Source organism: Mesoplodon densirostris, chromosome 3 (assembly GCF_025265405.1).
Source record: "Mesoplodon densirostris isolate mMesDen1 chromosome 3, mMesDen1 primary haplotype, whole genome shotgun sequence".
In the NCBI taxonomy this organism is placed as follows: domain Eukaryota; kingdom Metazoa; phylum Chordata; class Mammalia; order Artiodactyla; family Ziphiidae; genus Mesoplodon; species Mesoplodon densirostris.
Window position 1 is genome coordinate 15,358,878 of NC_082663.1, and position 15,201 is coordinate 15,374,078.

Below are 15,201 nucleotides of genomic sequence, written 5' to 3' on the forward strand. Positions count from 1 at the left end.
ATTGGGTTAGCCAAAACGTTCATTTGGGTTTTTCTGTAAGATGTTATGGAAAAACCCAAACGAACGTTTTGACCAACCCAATAAAAGAAGCCTCTGACAGCTCCCTTGCCCCTTCCACCATGTGAGGGCTCAGTAATAAAGGCACCATCTATGAACCAGGAAGTGGCCCCTCACTAGACACTAATCTTCCAGAGCCTTGATCTTGGACTTCCCAACCTCCAGAACTGTGAGAAATAAACTTGTTGTTTAGAAACCTCCCAGTCTGTGGTATTCTGTTATAGCAAGCCAAACAGTCTAAGGCAGTACGTTAAATTCTATTCTTCCAAACCATACTCCAGTTACTTTCTAAAAGCACAGCTTGGTTAAGGTGAATCTCCATGAAGTCCTTCAGTGTTTCTGTGTCTGCCCCAGTTTTATTGAGATATTATTGACATATAAACTATGTAAGTTTAAGGTACACGACATGATTTTATACACATATACACTGTGAAATGATTATTACAATAGGTTAGTTAACACTGCTCCATCCCCTCACATATTTGTATTTATCTTTCTTTTTCTTACTGTTGTTGTGATAGTATTTGAGATCTACTCTCTTACCAACTTTCAAGTATGTAATAGAGTATTGTTAATTATAGTCACCATGGTGTACACTAGAGCCCCAGAACTTATACACCTTACAGTTGGATATTTTTACCCTTTGACCAACATCTCCCCATTTCCCCCACTCCCCAGCCCTTGGCAACCACCATTCTTCTGCTTCACCATTCTATTTCTATGAGTTCAGCTTTTTTAGATTCCACCTGTAAGTGATATCATAAAATATTTATCTTTGTCTGATTTATTTCACTTAGCATAATGCCTTCAAGGTCCATTCATGCTGTTGCAAAAGGCAGAATTTTCTTCTTTTTTATGGCTGAATAATATTCCATTGTATATATACTTTATCTTTTTTATTCTTTCATCTGCTGTTGGACACTTAGGTATTTTCCGTGTCTTGGCTTTTGTGAATCATGCTTCCATGAACATGTAGGTGCCAGTATTTCTTGGAGATGGTGATTTTATTTCCTTCAGATATATATCCAAAAGTGGGATTGCTGGTTCATTTTCTATTTCTGTTTTTAATTTTTGAGGAATCTTCATAGTGTTCTCCATAGTGGCTACACCAATTTACATTCCCACCGAGTAGCTTCCTTTTCTCCACAGCTTCACCAACACTTGCCTGTTATCTTTTTGATAATAGCTATTCTGAGAGGTGTGAGGAGGTGTCTCATTTTGGTTTTGATTTGCATTTCCCTGATGATTAGTGATATTAACCATCTTTTCATGTACCTGTTGATTATTTGTATGTCTTATTTGGGAAAATGTCTATGCAGTTCCTCTGCCCATTTAAAAATCAGATTCTTTCTTTTTTTGCTATTGAGTTGTATAAGTCCCTTATATATTTTGGATATTAACCCCTTATCAGATATACAGTTTACAAATATTTTGTCCTATTCTGTATGCTGTCTTTTCATTTTCGTGATTGTTTCTTTTGCTGTGAAGAAGTTTTTAGTTTGAAGTAACATGTTTATTTCTTGTTCAAGTATTATTATGAACTATTGTGTGGTGGTTTCTATAAAGATGGCTACCAATAATTTCTTCATTCGTGGTACACATTTGTCACTCTTCATGTCAAGAGGTAGGGTTGGGGCTTCCCTCGTGGCGCAGTGGTTGAGAGTCCGCCTGCCGATGCAGGGGACACGGGTTTGTGCCCCAGTCTGGGAAGATCCCACATGCCACGGAGTGGCTGGGCCCGTGAGCCATGGCTGCTGAGCCTGTGCATCCGGAGCCTGTGCTCCACAACAGGAGAGGCCACAACAGTGAGAGGCCCGTGTACCGAAAAAAAAAAGAGGTAGGGTTTATTTGCCCTCTCTTTGATTCTGTGCTCGTTTTGATTGGCTTTGACTATTAGGATGCAGCAGAAGAGAAGTTCTAGCTCAGGATGCAAGAAGTTCATAACCTTTTACTTCCTGCTTCTTGGAACCCAGCTATGTTACTGTGAGAAACCCATGCCACATGGAGAAGAACTAAGGCCCTCTGATTGACAGTTCTGGCTGACCTCCTGGGCAACAGTCAGGCAATTTTCCAGCATGTGAAGGAGCTGGACAAGTCAAGATCAGTCAAGACCTCAGACAAGTATGGCCCCAGTAGTGACCACAGGGAGGAGAACTCACCAGTCATCTCACAGAATCATGAGAAATTATAAAGTGGGAGCTTTCATATTATACACACCAAAGAGCTTTTGAGTCCATTTTTCAGCACTGAGCACTGCTCTGTGTAGTACACCTGCTTAGTGACACTGGTACAGTTACTTAACTGCCCTCAGCTCTCATTTCATGATTTGTAAAATAGGGGGGAAACCCTACTGGATTCATATGGTTGTGATTCAATGAGACAATGATGGAGAGTTCTTTATTCAGTGACTGGCATCTGGTAGGCAATCAATTTAAACTTATTTGAGTAAATATAATATTAATCTCTGCTAAACTGTAAAGAAATGTCCAGTGAGAAAGAAAATAATCAACCTCATTTGTAATCAGAAAATGCAAAATCATGTGATAGAATACATCTCAATTCTATACTTTATTGCCATGAAAGTAGACTTACATTTTGTTATTGCATTTTTCATTTCTTCAGCCTGCCTCTTTTTCATCTTTGCATTCATATCAACATATTTTCTTCTATGAATTCCCACTCTAGTTTTACATAACACAGCTATTCTTGTATCTTAGTGAGAACACTGAGAAGATAGTCTCTTATTAATTTTTAGCTTGCAATATTTTTTTGCAGATGTATTCTCCTTTTCCATTGGGTGTGGAATTATTCACAGACCTCATAATAATTGTCTTATTTTTTAATTCAATAAATATTTACTGTAAATTTACATTCATATTTGTAAAAACTAACCAGGCTAACACAGGAAGAAATCTTAGACACCATTTAGACCACAGTTTTCATTTTATAGATTGGTAAATTGTGACTCAGTGTTCAATGACTGACCTAAACTCACAAAGGCATTTGGTACCAGAACTTGGATAAAAATGTAGGTCTTTCATTTGCCAAAGTCTAATTGTACATGTTAAATATCATGGCAAGAGGGAGAACAGTAAAGAATATGGCACTTTCAATATTTTAGACTAAATATGAACCTAGGCTTTTACTGGAGATAAATGTCTCCATGACATTAAAAAAAACTCCTGTATTTATTTATTTTCTTCTCTTGTGGAAGTAACTGCCAATCTACCTTTTTTGAAGGGATAAATTGGGCAGTTTCTTACTGTTTTTCCTACAACCATTTTTTTCTCTTTCAACTCCATCCTTTGTTCCTTGTTGCTTGCTTTGAAAGGCATGCCATTAATAGAAAGTATGGGTTCTAGTTTTAAGAGAGAATCATCATGGGCTGGTATAAAGAACTGGAAATCTAGGTGTTTAGGAAACCAGTTTTTAATCAAATGGAAATCTCAAAACACATTTGAACTTAAAGACGTCTGAATTTTCTGTCTCATTGATTTAATTTTAAGAAGTTTGATGAATTGAAAATAGAATACATATAGTTCATTGGATTTAGGTAGAACTATCTTGATTTGTTGTCAGAGATAATTTCTCTTTCATTTAAATTGTTTTTATCTCTAGAAAATTTACATAGGAAAGAAAGTAGCATCATTTGAGCTAGGCTGCAGATTAACACCTGTATCTCTCAGGGTGCTTGATGCAACTAACAATTTCCATTCTAGCTAGTTAAAGCAGACAGGGATTTATTAGAGGGTGTAGGACTGCTTATGTAATTTGCAGGAGTGCCAGATAACCAAACTTGTATGTTACAACAGGACATGAGCCTCTTCCAATAGAAACCCACTTCTGAGGCTGTGATTGCTTCATGGCTCTCATGAAATTAAAGACTGAACCTTAAAAAACCTCTGCTGCCACTGCTGCAGAAGACCACGGGTGAGCCTAAGGCTTATAGTGCTGAATCCATCTTCCAAGTCTCTGTGGTTGTATCTGCTAGTAGATATTAGTTCACATGCAGAATCCTCACTTCCGGGGAGACTGTGAAATCCTCTAGGTTCTGATTTATATAGGGAGGCATGCCATAAGGAGATTGGGATGGAGTTGACCTCATCAACATTGCTGAAACTTTAGACAATAATCTACATGTTTTATCTAGAAAGGAGAATGGACCCTAGGCATCCCCTTTATCCTTCTCTATGACTATCTTAGCATGGACAGGTTTATTAGAACCTGAGAAACTAAGAAAATGTACTTTATATAAAATATACTTTGAATGAGAATAGGAGAAAAATAGGAGAAAAATCTTCTAAATTCCATTATGTAACTTGGTTTATATTCAGCAAATTCTACTTCAGCTCTAGAGGGAGTATTAAGAGAGATTAGAAGACGGGCAGTCCTTACTTTGCATAGTTCCAATATGCATAAATTTCAGTTACCATAATCTAGTTGAGTAGTACAATATAGTTCAAATTTCAGTTACTATGGTACATTAACTGTGTGTAATTGCATAAAGTATAAACTTACTGCTAACTCTGTAATTCACAAATCACTAGTAGATGCCAGATGGGAATCATGATTAGTGACCAATCATATCACTTTTAAAGCCTATTGGTAATTAGCTACTGTACATCAGTTATTTGGTTCACATACCAAGAGCAAAGTATGTAATTGTGTTGCCTCCTTCAGTGATAAACCTACATGACATTTTACAAAAGCAGATAGGGGGAAGAGGAAATTGACCAACATAGATGAACACCCAGGGGAGAAACAAAAACTGATGATGCTGAGAGTGAAATTTGCATGAAAGTAAGTGGAGATATAGAAGGACTAGCTGACCATGGAAACCTTGACACTCCCACCATTTGAGAAGCTCTAGATGTGCAGCCAGAGGAGCTTGGTGATGGAGAACTTACCAACATGGATGAGGAAAGTGGCCATGACGAAAAGGATGAAGATATCTCAGAGGAAGTGACATTGGTGTAAAACCTCACATTAGAGGAACTTTTGGTGATATCTCACAACATAAAAACGTAAAGGAAAAAATGTTGAAAGCTAATCCAAACTTAGAAAGGGGTGTGACAATTTACCAAGAAATAGAAATGATGATCATGCCATATTGTGAGTTGTATGATGAAGAAAAGCAAAGGAGGTTCAAACTGCCCTTGAGAAATTTTTGTTTTGGTTGTAAAAAAATAAAACACTTTAATTCTCCATGTTTCTCATGTTTCCAATTAGAGTGCATTAAATAAATATCAGTTTTGTTATTTTTCATTTTCATGTACATTTATAACCAACAGAAAATTTAAAATATGTTGCCAAAATTTTTTAAAGGTCATGGAAAGTTGTAATTTTCCCCACTGATTATGGACCATATCAGTTATTTATACAGTCCATACTACCACGCAGAAAGAGGATTATCTACATAAAATGAGGGCAAACAAACATCCCATATTTCCATCTTGAAAGACAGCACTTTCTGGCTACGAGAGGTAAGATGTTTACCTTACAGTTTAAACTAATCTTAAAAGTCATGAAGTCACTGCTTGTCCATAGAACATTTGAATACAAATTAGAAAAAAGAAAATTTCCCTCAACAATGATATCTACAACAGAAATCGTATCCCTTTAGGTATAGCACTGCAGTGCATTGTACTGCATGGTGATGTAAGGGTGGCCTGGGCTGGTTTCAGGGACTCTTAGTCCAGGCTACGAAGATAACAATACATGTAGCTGGATCACAGGAGCTGAGGAGAGAGCTATCACTACCAACAGAGCAGGCAGAAAAATCTTCAAGGTGAACATGGGTGTCGATCAGGGTCATGAAGGTTAAAAACTAGGGCTGGAATTAGGGGGAAGCAAGTAGGTACAAATTATGAAAATGCAGTGTCAGATCCCGTCTTCATTTAAATTTCTGATATTTTATTCATCATGAATTTTTTTGAATTAATTTTTAATTTTTAAAAATATTGCAATAAAATGTTATTTAGTTTGATTACTGTTTTTTTTTTTTTTTTGGTACCTTCCCTTAAATTTTGTGCTCTGGTGAGAGCTCACTGTATTCGTCACCATAGAACTTTATGAGACAGTTTTATACCTGGCAATTGCAGATTTGCTATAAAAAGCAAGGGAAATAGCATGGTCAGGATTTCAGGTACTGGAAGAAGAGAAGAATTCTCATTGTTTTTCCTAATGTTCTTTTTTGCTATGAATTTAAAATACAGGTAGTGTTTATAGCTCAGTTTTTGTTACAAGCAGCAGGAAGCTGTAATAGTCTCTGAATATCTGTCAGAATTTGAGCACATGACTGTAATTTTATTACAAGCTAAATGAGACTTTTGTTGTGTTTAGAAATTCAGAAGTATCTTGACACTCAAGTAGAGTTGCTGGACTTAGCAAATTAAAACATGAGATGCCCAGTTATATTTGAATTTTAATAAATAACAGATATTTTCTTAGTATAAGCATACTCCATAAAATATTTATGATAGACTTATCCTAGAAAATTCATTATTTATGTAAAATTCAAAATTAACTGAGTGTTCTGTATTTTATCTGATAACCCTATACCCCATGCAATTGCAATGGTTTAGGGAAGGTTTATTCCTATCTTTTATCTTATCTGTTATTTTGCAATGTACAACCCTCAACACATTAATGAAAGTCACATATTAATGCTTTGAATGAAGTGATTTTGCAAACAGTACATTTTTTAATATGTTTACTCTTTGAATAAAATAGCTTCTTTTAATCAGGCATGCTCCTCTTTTTCTGTCTTTTTCATGTTGTAATTTTTTTCCTCCTTTGGACTTTTAGCTCATCAAAATTAGGCTAATAGGGGTCAGCCTTTGTCTTTTCATCTTATTCCTTTGACAGGCAAGAACTGAAAGGGAAGCAACATGAGACCAAAATATGAATTCAGGCATCCAGATTGCAACTCAGTATTGCTTATTCCCTTGTGCATGATGCATTAAAGTACTTAATTTCAAGCAACTTTCCTTTCCTATTCCATATGATACTGACCCCACTGTGTATTTTGAATTATGGCAGGTTATCTACCATCTATCTATCTATCTATCTATCTATCTATCTATCATCTGTCAATCAACTATCTTTATATCTAGCCAGTCATCAATCACATTTCATATTTGTAGTATGATTAATTGGATGGCTAAAAGCTAATTCAGCATTCAGTGACAGAGTTAGGAAAAGTGCCTCATGTTAATTATAGTAATTTACACTTTCCGTTTAGATCAGGGAAATCTTATTACACTATATCTTTCACTCTTCATTTTGCTTTGGAAGTAAGTTGTTCATTTCCTTTGCTTTCAAATTTTCCTAATCCTATCTTAATGCCAGAGCTGACACAGGGCATGGTGATGAATTTGAGGAAGCCGCTCTTGGTGTCATCCCTCCTCTGATGGGCCCTCTTGCCTCAAATTGCCAGATACCTTTCCTGCCTGGCAGGAAACTCGTGCCATTTCTAGTGTACCTAGGCTTGTTCTTGCTATTTAAGTACAGAACAATGGAAATAACCAATCCTTTGTCCTGCTCATTTTCTCTGATATTTAAGTCATGGGGAGAAAATCCACTCTGGTCCTGCTCCCAGTGGGTTTATTTCATAGCGTGGATTTCATATTCTTAGGGCTAATGAAGTCACTGGTTAAATTTGTTGGGCTGAGAACTGGTCTAGCAGGGGTAGGAGTAAGTGCATAATGTTTAAACACCCCTGGACCCATCAAGAGTATTGATGACATGCCAGGCACGTTGTCATTTTAAGTGCTAAGGATACAATCATGAATCCTTTGGTTTTAAAGAGTTTGTATTATTGTAGGAGAGATAATCATACACAAATAATTTGATTCTAATGTTATTTAATGCTGGTGTGCAGCACAGATAATTATTTGAACTAAAGTAGGGGTCAAAGGTCATTTTTTTCAAGCAAGGCAGGAAAGAAGTTAGTGGCAGCACAAATCAGCAGTGCGGTTCCAGGTTCACACAGTACCGTTAGGTGACCTTTGTCTCATATCTGAATGTTGACTGACTGTAACACTAAACACCATGCACTGTGAACTTTGATTTTGAAATCAGATTGCTTTGGCAGCTAAATACCAAAATGATGGGGGGAAATTTAATCTCTTTTTCTTCAGACTGTGTGACTAAAGTACCCTTCCTTTTCAACCATGGCCCTTCTCAATAGTCAGGTATGAAAAATAGAGCTCCAACTAAGAAGAGGTTAGCTGTGAGATCGATTAGATCTGGCAGGAAACACTCAAGTTTGGCAGGTTTCCGAGCAGTCATGTAGTTTGTGAGCCAAGCAGAAATGTCCACTAAGCTAAACACTAAGGACCTGTCGACATTCAACGGTCTGCCAGCAGTAAAAGTCAATGAGCTTTCGAGGGAGGTTGTTCCAGATTCTTGAGCATCCTTACAGCCAGAGCTATCAACTGTAGATTTTTTTTCTCTCTTTGAAAAATGGCTTTTTTTCTTAGCATAATCCTGGGCAATTTTTTAAAACATCTTTTTTTTTTTTTCAAAAAGCAGAGAAAAAAATAAGACAGTTGAAATATCAATAAGTGACATCTGAAGCGTTATGGTCATAAAGTATTTGATGGTATTAAAAAAAAGAACTGAAATCTTATTTAAAGGAAAGTCTGAGCCCTGGGATAAGGGCTGTCTTCACAGTTCCACAGGGGTAATTTAGCTCCTATCTGAACCTGACTTTTTATTTTTTAATATACATTTATTTATTTATTTGGCCGTGTCGGGTCTTCTTTGCTGTGCACAGGCTTTCTCCAGTTGCAGCGAGCGTTGCGGTGCACGCAGGCTTCTCATTGCAGTGGCCCCTCCCGTTGCGGAGCACGGGCTCCAGGTATGCAGGCCTCAGTAGTTGAGGCATGCAGGCTTCAGTAGTTGTGGAGCACGGGCTCAGTTGCTCCGTGGCATGTGGGATCCTTCCGGACCAGGGCTCAAACCCGTGTCCCCTGCATTGGCAGGCAGATTCTCAACCACCGCGCCACCAGGGAAGCCCCTGAACCTGACTTTTGAGCTCTGGGAGCGTGGCAGTGAACTTTATTGACAACAAATCGGGTTCCAGTGTTGTTGCTGGCTGTTCTGAAGTTAGAGCCTAAAGGGGTGTGAGAAGACTCTGTTCTTTTTGAGTCCAGGCAGTTCAATTTGATTCAAGAAATATTTGTTGATTATGCCTGTGTCCTGTTTACAGTAATTGGGGTGGTGGATATTGAGGGGAAGGGGAATAATTCAGAGATCTTTAATTCACACTTCTCAGGTCAAATCTAGGACACCTCCCAGAGAATCCATAAGTTGTGCTGAGTGAGGGATTTATCTGAATCCTTGAAAATGACTATATTGAATGTGATTTATTTTGAAGTTCTTTGGCATAGTCAGTGAGAGGCACATGCACAGAGACACACGGTATACTCTAGCTCTTGGATCAGTTAATTAACATTTGTAGTACGCTGACAAAGAATACACACTCCAGAAGTGGTTGTTTAGCATTTTAAAAAGTAATCAAAGCCCAGTAAGCCTCCAGAGGTGGCGGGTAAAATTGTGCCAGCTAGCTTCCTTTCTGATCAATCCTAGAAAGTTAAAAAATTGCATAATGGATGCTGGTGAACAATTCAATTCAAGTTGGGGAAACAATTCATGTTCAAGACATGTGGGTTGGCTGGAAATATTTTTTTCTGGCTCTATTGATGTATACTTGACATACACCATTGTGTAAGTTTAAGGTGTATAATGTGTTGATTTAATACCCTTGTATATTACAATATGATTCCCACTGTAGTGTCAGGTAACACCTTTCTCATGTCACATAAATCATCATTTCTTTTTTGTGGTGAGAACATCTAAGATCTACTCTCTTAGCAACGTTCAAGTATATAATACAGTATTGTTAGCTATCATCACAATACTGTGCATTAGAGCCCCAGAATTTATTCATTTTATAACTGGAAATTTGTACTTTTTGAACATCTCTCCATTTCCCTGCTCTGCAACCCCTGGTAGCCATCATTTTACTCTGTTTCTGTGAGTTTGGCTTTTTTAATTTTAATTTTTAATTATTAAAAAATTAATTGAAATATAGTTGATTTACAATGTTGTGTTAGTTTCTGATATACAGCAAAGTTTTGTGTGTGTGTGTGTGTGTGTGTGTGTGTGTGTATATATATATATATATATATATACTTTTCCGTTATGGTTTATTACAGGTTATTGAATGTAGTTCCCTCTGCTATAAGGTAGGACCTTGTCATTTATCTATTTTATGTATAGTAGTTTGTATCTGCTAATTCCAAACTCCTAATTTATCCCTCCCCCACCCCCTTTCCCTTTTGGTAACCTTAAGTTTGTTTTCTATGTCATGACTCTGTTTCTGTTTTATAAATAAGTTCATTTATATCATATTTTAGATTCCACATATAAGTGATATCATATGATATTTGCCTTTCTCTTTCTGAATTGTAATACTTCACTTAGTATGATAATCTCTAGTTTGGCTTTTTTAGATTCCACATATAAGTGGTATCATGCAATGTTTGTCTTTCTCTATCTGACTTATTTCACTTAGCATAATGCCACAAATGGTAGGATGTCATTTCTCTTGGATGAATAATATTCCATTGAATATATATACTGCATCTTCCTTATTCATTCATCTGTTTCCATGTTTTGAATATTGTGAATAATGCTGTAATAAACATAGGAGATCAGACATCTTTTCAATATCTGGTTTTCATTTCCTTTGGATATATACCTAGAAGTGGGATTACTGGATTATACGGTGGTTCTATTTTTAATTTTTGAGGAACTTTTACACTGTTTTCCATAGTGGCTGCACCAGCTTACATTCCCACCAACAATGCACCCTTTTTTCTACATCCTCACCAACACTTGTTATCTCTTGTCTTTTTGATGACAGCCTTCTAACAGGTATGAGGTGATATCTCATGGTGGTTTTGGTTTGCATCTCCCTGTTGATTAGGGATGTTGAACATCTTTTCATGTACCTATTGGCCATTTATATGTCTTCTTTGGAAAAATTTATATTCAGTTCCTCTGCCCATTTTAAAATCAGATTGTTTTTGCTGTTGAGTTGTATGAGTTCCTTATACATTTTGGATATTAACTCCTTATCTGAGAGATGGTTTGCAAACATTTTCTCCCTTCCTGTAGATCGCTTTGTCATTTTGTTGATTGTCTCTTGTTGTGCAGCACCTTTTTAGTTTGATGGAGTCCCAGATATTTATTTTTGTTTTTGTTGCTTGTACTTTTGGTGTCATACCCCCCAAATCATTGCCAAAATCAATGTCAAGGAGTGTTTTTTTTCTGATTGCTTCTAGGAATTTTATGGTTCCAGTCTTAATTTAAAGTCTTTAACCCATGTCAAGTTAATTTTTGTGAGTGGTGTAAGATAAGGATCCAATTTCATTTTTCTGAGTGTGGTTACCCATTTTCCCAACACATTTATTGAAGAGTATTCTTGGCTCCTTTGTCAAATATTAATCAATTATATATGTGGGGAATTATTTCTTGGGTCTTAAATCTGTTCCATTGACCTATGTGTCTATTTTTTGCTAGTATCATACTGTTTTGATTACTATAGCTTTGTAGTAACATCTGAAATCAGGATGTGTGATGCGTCCACCTTTGTTCTTTTTCTAATGATTACTTTGGCTATTCAGGATTACTTGTGGTTCCATTCAAATTTTAGTATTGGTTTTCCTATTTCTGTGAGAGATTCCATTGGAATTTTGACAGGAGTATTTTGCAGGCATGATCACCCTTGTGTGAACAGGAAGACACTAGTGAGCCTGACAGTCCTGCTGTATATTGTGGTAGGGTTAGGATTCCCATAAGTTCTGTGGCAGCTGCATGTGGAGAATTTTGCTGTTTGATTCTGTCTACCCTGTTTGCTGAATCCCACTGCTGGGAAATTGTCACATCTACTTTGAATGAACTTATTAAGCAAAGTGGGGTATATGTGCCTCCATGTCAGAGAGTAGAGACTCAATTTGGTTTTCAGAACAGGTACATGACTGTATGTGTGAATGGATATGTAATTATTTTTGTCTTCTTGTATGCATGCTTATCCTATGGTTGAAACATTTCAGGAGAGAAACTCAGTAACCCTCATGAATGAGGTGAACTCTCTGTGTTCACCAGTGATGTCTAAAAAAAATTCTGATATTCATGAATGGGTTTTGGTCAGCTCCCATCAGTGTATTTGCTATGTCAAGAAGTACTTAAGTTTTCTCCTTTAGTAACACTGGAGGGGAAGAACTTTGCTAATTAGAAAGATGACTGGAGAATATGATGTGGTTTATCTCTAATTATTTTCTTCTTTACCTTTAGATGAGACTTCTAAAAGGTATTTGGTGTTTGAAGAATTTTCAAAAGAACTTTCCTTTTTATGCTTCATCTACCATGACACTTTTTTTTTTCTCTCTGGGATCCATGTCAGAGAAGGGTATTTTGAAAGAAAATTCTGTTGGTGTGATTAAAAGAAACATTCACAATGTATAAAAGCAGTTTTATCTGGAAGAAGCCTAGTGCTGAAATTGAGGTCAAGCAAAGGCTGGGAAATGATTTCCCAAAACCTATGTAAAGGGCACATTAAAAAATCGTGGGACTTCCCTGGTGGTCCAATGGTTAAAAATCTGCCTTCCAATGCAGGGGACACAGGTTCGATCCTTGGTCAGGAAAATAAGATCCCACATGCTGCAGGGCAACTAAACCCGCATGCCAAAATGAAGATCCCCCATGCCACAACTAAGACCGATGTAGCTAAAGAAAGAAAGAAAGAATGAACAAAGAAATAGAAATACCTTAAAAACATCTTATCCACAAGCTTCTCTGGATTTAAATACACATAGTAGACATTTATTTGGTGACAAAGTAAAATGATATTTTGCAGACTTCACATGAAAATTAGAACATTTTGCTTATAGTTCTAAAATTAATACTATAGGAACACTAAAGAACAGATCAAGAAAAAAGCAAACTTATTAGGTAAATAATAAAGACACTGAAAAGAGAAGAAGAAAATTGCTTGTTTGAGATATATTTGTCTTTTCAGAATTCTTGCCCTTTTGCTTATATTTTGAGTGCAAGCACTCTGAGTTTCCAGGAAATGATGAAATGATTTGCCTTACAACATTCTCTTCCCTTGCTTGAGTATGTTGCTCATGCTCTCATGCCATTAAGTAAGAAATGACTCATTATGTGTGCTTTCTTTTCTTGCAGAAAATGAATTTTATTAGCACCTAAAGTTTGCACATAACATTTGCAACCACTTCATTTGTTGGAAGCAGGTAATAAAAATGAGATTTCCTTTAACAAAATGATATACTGACATTCATAAAAATGAAGTATAGAATCAGTCAGCCAGCTTAGGAGAAGGCCCTCTGACAAATGATAAAAGTTTAAATAGCATAAAGTACAATGTCAAAGTTGTTCAAGTAATAATATGCAAATTTCTACTGAGAAGGTAGGGAGAAAAAGACAATTATTTTTACTGTAATGTACCCTATAAGGAGCCCAGATTCTGTATGACTAGTTTGGATATGGCCAATGAAAACCAAGAGTTGGTACACTCTAACTTGCTCTAAAAAATTTGTAACAAATTGAGACTCAGAGAAAAATTAATTCTACAGGAACCATAATAAAAGTGGGATAACTGGTTTTTGTCCTTTAACTGGTGTGAATTTAAACAAACTCCATAATCTTAGGATAGAAGATCGCTAGACCAATAAAATATTGATTAAATAATAAATCAATTTCAAATAAATGGATCTGATTTCTATAATTTTCTCCTAATTAAATTAATGTCACATTTATCTTTACTTTATGATCTTGCAACTAAATTGAATTTGTGGGAAGTAGAAAACATTATACATTTGTTTTCATACAAAACCTTTTATCAATTGTCTTCATTTCCACTTTTTGCTAATGAAGTGCTAATGACAAAACTGTTCAAGAAATAGTGGCTCACTCATAACTGAATGATTTTTTTTTCCAGCATAGAATGGGCAATATCTGAAGGTCTGTAGCTCAAGATAAAGTAGCTTATACTTCACAGATTTTTATAATGCTTTGTGAGAAGATTATGATACAAACATCATTTTATTTATTTTTTTAAGTTTCTTTTACGGTTTTGCCTCTGGGCCACCATCTATCTTTTTCAGTTGAACCAGGATGTGAAATTGTTAATTTGAAAAACAGCATAATTAAAACAAAATAGGAAGTCACTGTCATAAATGCCTCAGACTATGACAGTCAAAACTCTTTACACATGATTTTTATTTTTGTATTTCATTACTTTTCTCTACTAACCAATATCACTGACAGTTTTTACGTACAAATGAATAAAAAGAAGTAATTTGTGTAGAATTATTGAATTTTACAATTAAAAGGAGATTTACACTTTACCTGTTCCAACTTCTTTACTTAACAGGTGAGAAAGTGAGGGATATTGTAGGTTAAATGACATGTCTATGGTTACACAGGTCTTATGCCTTTAGTCTATTGCTTCTTTCCCTAACGTTGTGTTCAATTAGCTCATTGTGTCCTGGAAGTTCGAAAGCCCTTTGAATACTTTGGCTGCTGGCTGTCCCCTATTTCTCCATCTGTGGTGGGCATCTGTTCTACATGCTTTGTGCTCCTTCCCAGGGATCTGAATGCTTATTTCCCATCTGACTCACTATCTCTAAGCCGGCCAATCCACCCACTTGCTCAAAGGGCTGAGTCCTAAGAATCACTTGGCTCAGGGGACAGCAGAAGGTTTGCAGTGGCCGGGATCTCTGCTGGTACTACTAATTATTCTTGCCCCATGGCTCATGCACACATGAATACACATTAGTTCTATTATTTAACTGTTGGAAAATGATTTTGAAAAATAATCTAAAGTGGTGTATATTTTTGCTAGTTTCAATAAAAGGGGGCCCTTCCATGTTCATTGTTTGATACATTTTTATAATTACATTGAAAGAATCCAAAATAAAGCATAAATCCAAACCTTAATTTTAATAGAACCTGATCAGACACATAGTCTGAAAAATAAAATTAACTAGAGAGATTTTTTTTTTTTTTTTTTTTTTTTTTTTTTGCTGTACGCGGGCCTCTCACTGCCGT